The 10,219-nt window shown below is 43.1% G+C and overlaps 1 protein-coding gene across 3 annotated transcripts in view; it reads right to left on the bottom strand.

Annotated features, from left to right (window-relative positions):
- LOC133158577 (trichohyalin-like) overlaps positions 1-9,828 on the bottom strand; it is a 99,681-nt gene extending 89,853 nt beyond the window's left edge. For 2 of the 3 annotated variants that reach the window (XM_061285855.1, XM_061285854.1), the window contains exon 1: positions 9,643-9,818. The gene's annotated coding sequence lies outside the window, so the exon portion shown is untranslated. Of the gene's footprint in view, positions 1-9,642 lie in introns of all 3 variants that reach the window. The other variant, XM_061285856.1, reaches the window with a different exon arrangement.
- Positions 9,829-10,219: the final 391 nt, after the last annotated feature.

Raw genomic sequence — 10,219 nt, forward strand, 5'->3', positions numbered from 1 at the left:
GCAGTTACACAGGACCTCATCCGAACCCCAGCATACCAAAACAATTTTGGTCTGAACTCATTTATCCGCACATCTATTTTGATCTGGAATAAGATACCCCTTCAAATCAGATCGGCCACCTCTATTATGCAATTTAAATGGCTAAACACTTTTTTTTTAATAACAAACCAAACTTGCACCCATTAACAATAATATATATATATATATATATATATGTTTTTTTCAAAATCAGCTTTATTGTCAATCCCTTCATATGTCAAGACACAAAGAAACCGGAATTCCGTTTCCTCTATCCCACGGTGACGAGACATACAAGTAGACGACACAAAATAAAAACAAGAAGGCACAAACAATAAATAATAAATAATAAATAAATAATGTGTGATGAATAAATAATAAACAAATAACCCAATAAAAAAGAGGAGCAAAACTGAGCCAGTGTGCATACAGCAGACAGCAAGCATAGCGCAAAGTACAGGACGCTACGCAGAAAGGGGGAGCGAGTTCAGGATCCTAACAGCCTGGAGTATGAAGCTGTTGGAGAGTCTGGTGGTGCGGGAGCGCAGGCTCCTGCACCTCTTCCCAGAGGGCAGAAGATCAAACAAAGAGTGAGCGGGGTGACTCACATCACTCACAATCGTAGTCGCCTTGCGGGTGAGATGGGAGGTGTAAATGTCCTTCAAGGAGGGGAGTGAAGCACCAATAATCTTACCAGCCGTGTTCACTATGCGCTGCAGGGCTTTCAAGTTGTAGTCAGTGCAGCCGCCACCCCAAACAGCAATACAGCTGGAGAGGACGCTCTCAATGGTGCCGCGGTAAAATGTAGTCATGACGGCCAGAGGAGCGCTCGCTCGCCTGAGTTTCCGCAGGAAGTACAGGCGGCGCTGGGCTTTCTTCGCCAGTGATGCGGTGTTGGTGGACCAAGAGAGATCCTCACTGATGTGCACCCCCAGGAACCTGGCGCTGCTCACTCTCTCCACCACAGCACCGTCGATGGTCAGCGGCAGGTGTTGGGTGTGACCTTTCCGGAAGTCAACAACAATCTCCTTGGTCTTGTCGACGTTCAGCAGGAGGTTGTTGTCCCTGCACCACGTGGTCAGAAGGTCAACCTCCAGCCTGTATTGCGTCTCGTCTCCCTTGGTGAATTTTGCTCTTGTCATTCACATTATCTTTCAGAAAATAATAGTTTGTGTCAGGACTACAGGTCCATAAGATCAACATGGCCACTTCGTAGCTTGCTTTAGTAATATTTATTTTTGACTCACAGTCCCGTGTGAAGAATCGCTGTTGTGATGCCAGTTCAGCTTGGAGCTGCTTCACTTTATCAGCGCGGTCACTCTCTGTTAGCTGGTCGTTTGTGTTCGCATGTTTAGTCTGATAGTGTCTCTTTAAGTTGAAATCCTTAAACAAGGCAACCGTCTCTTTACAAACTAACCTTTAGGACAATGTAGTATTGCTCCAAATGTTTGTTTAACTTCTTTTAGAGGTCCGTTTGCGCGTGTTAGCACGATCGCGAATTAGATTCTTTCCGCTAACTCGTTAGCCTGCCCAGTACTTCTTCTTTGCTGCGGGCCAATAAAAACTGGACCGCGGGCCGCAGTTGGCCAGCGGGTCGTAGTTTGGTCACCCCTGATAATATCTATCTATATATCTATATCTATATATATCTATATATATCTATATATATCTATATATATCTATATATATCTATATATATCTATATCTCTCTCTCTCTCTCTCTCTCTCTCTCTCTCTCTCTCTCTCTCTATATATATATATATATATATATATATAAAAAAAAAAAATCCCCTCACCCTCCGCGGGTGGTCTCCCACTCCAAGCTCAGGTCCTCTACCAGAGGCCTGGGAGCTTGAGGGTTCTGCGCAGTATTTTGGCTGTTCCTAGCACTGCACTCTTCTGGACTGAGATGTCTGATGTTGTTCCTGGAATCTGCTGTAGCCACTCCTCCAGTTTGGGGGTCACTGCCCCAAGTGCCCCAATGACCACGGGCACCACCGAGGCCTTCACTTTCCAGGCCTTCTCAAGCTCTTTTTTGAGGCCCTGGTATTTCTCTAGCTTCTCAAGTTCTTTTTTCCTGATGTTGCCATCGCTTGGTATTGCTATATCCACTACAACGGCCTTCTTCTGCTGTTTGTCCACCACCACAATGTCCGGTTGGTTCGCCATCACCATCTTGTCAGTCTGGATCTGGAAGTCCCACAGGATCTTGGCTCGCCCGTTCTCTGCCACCTTAGGGGGTGCTTCCCACTTTGAACTTGGGGCTTCCAGTCCTTACTCTGCACAGATGTTCCTGTACACTATGCCAGCCACTTGGTTATGACGTTCCATGTATGCTTTCCCTGCTAGCATCTTACACCCTGCTATTATGTGCTGGACTGTCTCAGGGGCCTCTTTGCACAGCCTACACCTTGGGTCTTGTCTGGTGTGGTAGATCTTGGCCTCTATTGCTCTGGTGTTCAGAGCCTGTTCCTGTGCAGCCATGATGAGTGCCTCTGTGCTGTCCTTCAGTCCAGCTTTTTCCAGCCATTGGTAGGATTTCTTGATGTCAGCCACTTCACTTATCTGCCGATGGTACATCCCATGTAGGGGTTTGTCCTCCCATGATGGTGTCTCTAGCCACTCTTCCTGTTTGCCATTGTCTGAGACATTCACTGAGCACGTCATCCGTTCGGGCCTTTTCCTTGATGTACTCATGGATCTTGGCTGTTTCATTCCGAACAGTGGCTCTCACACTCAGTAGTCCTCGGCCTCCTTCTTTACGGCTAGTGTACAGTCTCAGGGTGCTGGACTTAGGGTGGAACCCTCCGTGCATGGTTAGGAGCTTCCGTGTCTTGACATCTGTGGTCTGCGTCTCTTCCTTTGGCCAGCTTATTATTCCTGCAGGGTATCTGATGACTGGCAGGGCGTAGCTGTTTATTGCCCGGATCTTGTTCTTGCCATTTAGCTGACTTCTGAGGACTTGCCTTACTCGTTGTAGGTATTTGGCTGTGGCTCCTCTCCTTGTGGCTTCATCGAGGTTGCCATTTGCTTGTTGGATACCAAGGTACTTGTAGCTGTCCTCAATGTCTGTTATTGTTCCTTCTGGGAGTGAGACCCCTTCTGTATGGACTACCTTCCCTCTCTTTGTCACCATGCGACCGCACTTCTCTAGTCCGAATGACATTCCAATGTCTGTGCTGTAGATCCTGGTTGTGTGGATCAGTGAATCGATGTCTCGCTCGCTCTTGGCATACAACTTTATGTCATCCATGTATAGGAGGTGACTGATGGTGGCCCCATTTTTGAGTCGGTATCCGTAGCCGGTCTTGTTGATTATTTGGCTGAGGGGGTTCAGACCTATGCAGAACAGCAGTGGGGACAGAGCATCTCCTTGGTATATGCCACATTTGATGGAGACTTGTGCAATTGGCTTGTAATTGGCCTCAAGGGTTGTTTTCCACAGTCCCATCGAGTTTGCAATGAAGGCTCTCAGGTTCCTGTTGATGTTGTACAGTTCCAAGCATTCAGTGATCCATGAGTGTGGCATGGAGTCGTAGGCTTTCTTGTAATCAATCCAGGCAGTGCACAGGTTGGTGTGTCGAGTCTTGCAGTCTCGGGCGACTGTTTCGTCAACCAGCAGCTGGTGTTTGGCTCCTCTGGTATTGTTGCCTATGCCTTTCTGTGTTGTGCTCATGTATTGAGCCATGTGTACACTTATCTTAGCCGCTAAAATGCCTGACATGATCTTCCATGTTGTAGGGAGACAGGTTATTGGCCGATAGTTGGATGGGACTGTACCCTTTGTGGGATCCTTCAGGATCAGGACTGTGCGTCCTTCAGTTAACCATTCGGGGTGAGTTCCAACTTTTAGTAGCTGGTTCATTTGTTCTGCTAGGCGCTCATGGAGTGCAGTGAGCTTCTTAATCCAGTAGGCATGGATCATATCTGGCCCGGGTGCTGTCCAGTTCTTCATACCTGAGACTCTCTCTTGGATGTCTGCCACAGTGATGGTAACTGGGTTCTGCTCAGGGTGGTTGCTGTGGTCTTCTCTTAGAGAGACTAGCCATTGTGCCTCACTGTTGTGTGATGTGTCTTTCTCCCATATGCCCTTCCAGTATTGCTCAGTCTCCAGCCTTGGTGGGTCAGTTCTGCCGTTGTTACCCTGCCATTGAGAGTACACTTTTCTTGGTTGGGTTGTGAAGAGCCTGTTTATTCGCCTGGCTTCACTTTCTCTTGTGTATCTCTTTAGGCGACTGGACAGGGCTAGGAGCCTCTGTTTGGCAGTCTCCAGTGCTTCAGGTACGTTCATCTGGCTGTACTTCTTGGGTGCTGGTTTCTTCATTGCACCTTTCTGGAACTCTGATAACTATCTGTCTCTCCGCACTGTCTTGATCTTAGCCTCCAACCTTCTTTTCCATGGTGGGTCTTGGAACCCATGCTTGATATTGCTCTTGTAACCAAGCATCTCCAGGATTACTGTTGCTGAAGTGTATATCAACTTATTGGTTTCAGTGATGGTGGTTGTAGGGATTGTTCTCAGTGCTGCATTCAGATCTTCAACCAGGCTTTCTGGTGGTGCTTCACTTAGCCTTTGTAGTTGGCGTCGGGGTTGGCAGCTGTTCATTCGAGTCATGATTTTATCTTTCAGGTCAGTTGCTGTCTTGTTCAGGCTTGCATATCCTCTTGGGGCTATGTACCCAAGTTCTTGGGCAGTTGATGTTGACTCCCCTCTGACCTGGAATTCGGGTTCCCGTTTGTCTTGGCATCTGTGTTGTACCTCGTCAATCTCAAGTTGTGATATCAATTGCCGTTTCTGGATATTGGAGCACTGAGTCACTAGTTGTTTAGTGGTTAGTGTTGAGATCGCAGTTTCCATTGCTCCCACATTCTCTTCATGTACCCCCTCTGACTTGGTTTACTGGAGTAGTAGCACTCCAACAGTGTTAGGTTCTCACATCTTGCCCATTTCCGCCTTGTTCCAGTAGCCCACTTTTCATCTAGGTCCCCCAACGCCTGACGCAGACCTTGTTTGACCGGGCGACGTCTGAGCCGGCATCTCATTTGATTCTTTATCTCTCACCATGTTTATGAGGTAGGCGATATCGTCAAGGGTCTTGCCCACAGACCCACACTGGATGATGGTATGGCTCCGCCCCGACCAGGTCTCGAACCCGGGTCCCGCTGGTTGATAGTCTACTGAGCTATCCAGCCGATATATATATATATATATATATGTATTACTATGTATGATAAAAAATGAGAAAGTGACACTACTTCGCAGATTTTCCCCTATTGCTTGGTCTTGGAAACAATTAGCGATAAACGAGAGATTACTGCATTGCAAAATTTAAATTTCAAAATTGAAAATGTAGGTTTAAGATGATCAGTTTAAAGTTGCAATTGGATGAATATGTTAAAAAATGTAGAAGGAAAAAACTTAACTTTTTGGAATTTTATAGGTGAAAATGTGATATCTTGATCACTGAGGGACTTCCAGTTCAATTCAGGGCACTTCTGGTTTGATTAGGGCACTTTCAGTTCAATTTAAGGCACTTCCGTTTTGTTTTGTTCAGTTTCAGTTTATTTAAAGGAAAGGTCGACATGTAACCTCAAAGACTGGCCTGACTCAGTTCAAGAACTGTTTTACAGCAGGTTCCTATAACATTACATACATTTCAATGCAATATATACAATACCGTTTTTTTCATGTATAATGCGCCCCCATGTATAATACGCACCCTAAAAATGGTATGTTGATGCTGGAAAAAAGCCTGTACCCATGTATAATACGCACGCAAATGTTGACTTCTTTTTTTTTTTTTTTTTTAAAGTCCCAATCGTCACACACGGATCTGGGTGTGGTGAAATTTGTCCTCTGTATTCGACCCATCCCCGTGTGATTTTGATCCATCCCTTGGTGGAGAGGGGAGCAGTGAGCAGCGGCGGCGCCGCGCTCGGGAATCATTTGGTAATCTAACCCCCCAATTCCAACTCTTAATGCTGAGTGCCAAGCAGGGAGGCAATGGGTCCCATTTTTATAGTCTTTGGTATGACCCGGCTGGGTTACTTAAGTCCGTAAACGTAAAATTATCTCAGAAAAAAAATCATCTTTGGGAACAACCGGATGTTATTCTGCCGGTCAGTATCACTGCGCATGCAGTAGCAAACTCGATAGCGAAGAAATGTGTGACTCTCAACGGGATCACCAATATTTGAGTGATGTTCCAGTTATTTATCACAATTATTTATTATTATAATAATAATATATGTAATATATATAATAATTATTTATTTATTATTCACAATTGTCATGGTGATCTTTAGGCTGGATGTATTTTTTTTTAAATAAATAAACTGGACTTTTGTTGGTGTTGATTTCTCCGACTGCCCAGAAAGACACCACTGCGATCAGTTTGGTTAAAATGAAAAGAAAGGAAAGTGACGTTGTAAAGAACCATCCGTGACAAGATTTTCTTCAAAAAATGTTGTACCATTATTTTCTTAAAAAAAAAAAAAAAAAAATTTTTTTTTTTGTACCCATGTATAATGCGCACCCCAGATTTTAGGACAATAAATTAGTTACATTCTGCGCATTTGTGTATCAATAAATGTATATTAAATCATATAATTGCATACATTATCATTAAAACATTAAATAATAGTTTCAAACATGGAAATACTATATTAATAGTATTAATGACATCCAGAAAATAATGAATAAATGATATAAATATAATGCGTGTGTGTGTGTGTGTGTGTGTGCGTGCGTGTGTGTGTGTGTGTGTGTGTGTGTGTGTGTGTGTGTGTGTGTGTAAAACATATGTAGATGTAGCTAAAGCAGGGGTCACCAACACCGTGCCCGCGGGCACTAGGTCGCCCGTGAGGACCGCGTGAGTCGCCCGCAGGACTGTTCTAAAATTAGCTCAAATCGCGGCACTTGTCAATGACCTGCATCTATTTATTTTACAGTCAAACCTCAGTATTTGAACGTCCTGGTTCTCGAAAAAAAATTTTTTTTTGCTTCAGTTGTCCAACCAAATTCAGAGGTCGAACCTCGCGAGATGAGCTTGGAGGTCCCGAGAAAACTCGACTGCGCGGCCCGGATGCCGACTGACTCCATTGTTATTGTATTTTCGTTACTTTGAGGATTGTATTAACCCCTAATCATGCCTCCAAAGAAAGCAATTGAGAGCAGTAAAACCATCCTAAAACACAGACGCTCTTAAAGCAATGCGACAGTGAGCGCCCGGCGCGCTGCGGTTGCGCTGCGGTTGCGCTGCGGAAATTGCACATATCTTTACATTGTTGTTCATCAAATAGTAAGTTAAATGAAGGACTAATCTATGCTTCATTTTCAGTGGGAACAGTGTTGTTGGTCTCACTTTTTTTTGCTAGTGTATCATGTCACGTCTCGTCCCCGGTTGTTTGATATGTAGGTTGTCATCGTTTCTGTCCGTCTATGTACTCGCCCCTCCCTTCCTGTGTCAACTCACAATCAATGTACTAATCACAGTCACCTGCCTCTTGTTACCTGTCTCGTATTTAAGTCCTGTCTGCGTGTCACTCCCCTGTCGGATCATTGTTAATGTCATTGTGTCTTTTTGTTTCACGTCGTTGTCGGTCAGTCCTGTTGTTGGTTTTGTTAGTAAGTTATGTCAGTTTACCGAGTCTGTTTGTGTTCTCCAATAAACCCTGGTCCAAGCTGCATTTGGTCGCCCTGCTCCATTCCGATCCGTGACACATCATAGTCTGGAGTAAAATTTGTTGTGGCAATTCTTAGGATATAGCCGAGGTGTTGGTCCGTTAACCTAGATCTGTGACGGGTTGATGTTGATATGGCTGAACGTCACGTTGCATAGGTCGAGCGAAATCGTCCACTCTATTTTTAAACACTCAGCACTCAGTGTCCGCCTTTCTTTTCCTTGGGCCACTCATTTTAATAAAGAAATAAAGAGCCAGTTACCAAACCCACGACTTGCCTGGTACTTGGGTAGTAACGCTACAATATAGTTATTTAGAGCTGTGGAATAATTGGAGCCGCAACTGATGACGAGTCTGACGTCAGCGCCGCATGTACTTCCGGAGTCAGCATTGTTTTTTCGTTTTTTTAATAATTAACACAAAGGACGATGATTTTGATGGATTTAATGATTTGGAGTGACACGAGTGGTTCGATAAAAGTTTTAATTATGTTATAGTTATTTGAGATATAGTTTATATATAGTTATATAAGCCTGTGGAATAAGTTGAACCGCAACTGACGACGAGTCCGACATCAGCACGACATGCACGTCCGGGGTCAAAAGCGGCATTGTTTACTCAAAGGACGAGAATTTCGATGGATTTAATGATTTGGAATCACACGGATGGTGTGATAAACATGTTGCTTATGTTATAGTTATTTGAATAACTGTGTTACATCAGGTACGTTCTCAGCTCCTCATTTGTGTTTGTCACTTTAGCATACCATATTGTTTAGCTTGTTGTTGCCTTTTTATGTCTGTTCTTGGTGTTGAATTTTGTCAGATAAAGTTCTCCCAAAAATGCGACTTGTACTCCGGTGCGACTTATGTTTTTTTTCTCCTTTATTATGCATTTTATGGCTGGTGCGACTTGTACTTCAGAGCGATTTATAGTCCAGAAAATACCGTAAAAGCAAAAAAAGTGGAATTTTCGCAAATTAGCTGCCAAAGATTTGGGAAAACTCAAAGCTATTAGGCACCCATTATCCTTCAGTGCTATCATATCACGGAACTTCAATCTACCCAGTGCCCAGAAATGTAAAGGTGTTTAGTGCTCAGAGACATGGCCAAGGTATGGAAAGCTGACACCTGATGACCACTGAACAAGACATACACGTTAAAACACGAAGACTGGGCCAGGGAATATCAGTAGACAGATTTTACAAAGATTGGGACTGATGAGAACAGAGCGGCTCCTGATGGACCAGTTGGACCCGTGGCTGGATCAGTAACGGCCACAGAGCTCCACTTCAAAGCACACACTAGCAAGGTGAAGGCGGGGTATTGGTATGGGCTGGTATTATTTAAGATGAGCTGGTTAGACTTTTTCGAGTTAAATTTGGACTTAAAATAACTCTAAAATCAAAACAAAACTTAATTCAACATCATTCATTGATGATCATTGGGACTTTAACTTTAACTTAAAAAGTTGAAAGTTTGCATGTTTCAAGAAGACCATCATTTTTATGCAGGAAAATATTTCGTTGCATGCATCTGTCTCCACTTAGTAGCTTGCCAGTAAAGGCCTTAAAGACTTCTTCACCTGACCTATTGAGAATTTGTAGCCCCTTCCTAAACGGGAGATTTAATCTGAACGTAAACAGTACACCTCTCTGAACAACAAGAAACTGGTTACTGTAATTCTGCACGCTAATAGTTGCCTAGTAATTGTGCACACATAAATTTCCCAAATTTACTCTCAAATATTCAAGTTTAAGATTTTTTAACATTTTGATTGACCGAGAGCACTGTAGTTGTTCAAAAACAAAATTAATCCTCAAATATACGATTTGCCTAATAATTCTGCACACAGTATGGAGGCAAAAAGGTAATTTGGTCTTGATTTTAAAATTAGAATTAATATATATACTATGTAACTTAGTTCAGACAGTATACTAACCTCAACTGCACTTTGTCTTCAATTTTATGGAAAGTCTTAAACATCCAGAAATTTCACATTTGAAAAATGTCGTAAAAATCTGTGATCCGTTTGGATGAACAAAAAACACAATTTACCTTCTGAACAGTTTGGCAGTGAGTGAGATGTGACACATTTTGTGTTTGTGTGCCTGAATGTGTTGCAACGTTTAGGAGATGATTTAGGAGATGCCATAATTTTCTGTGCCTGTTCTCTGATGATAAGCCTGTTTATGGGGTGATGCTCAAACCTTAGTCACTCTTCATCTACTAAAAACACTCATGTTTAGTACTCCCACATCACAAAAGACATGCTCTGCATACTTTTAATATCGCTGGCCACAGCATAATTGCCCAAGTTGTTTTTGGAAAACAAGAATAAAAAACATTCTTAGAACGCACACTGGTATTTTTATTGGGTCTTTTTACTTTTGCTTACTTGTTGACCCACCCTTGATAAAGTTTATGTCAGTGTCAATATATGAATACCAATGTGTGTTTCAGAAAAATCTGCTTTTTTTTCGTTTTCTAAAAACACACACGACAAAGGGCAATTATAG

Source organism: Syngnathus typhle, linkage group LG8 (genome assembly GCF_033458585.1).
Source record: "Syngnathus typhle isolate RoL2023-S1 ecotype Sweden linkage group LG8, RoL_Styp_1.0, whole genome shotgun sequence".
Classification (NCBI taxonomy): Eukaryota; Metazoa; Chordata; class Actinopteri; order Syngnathiformes; family Syngnathidae; genus Syngnathus; species Syngnathus typhle.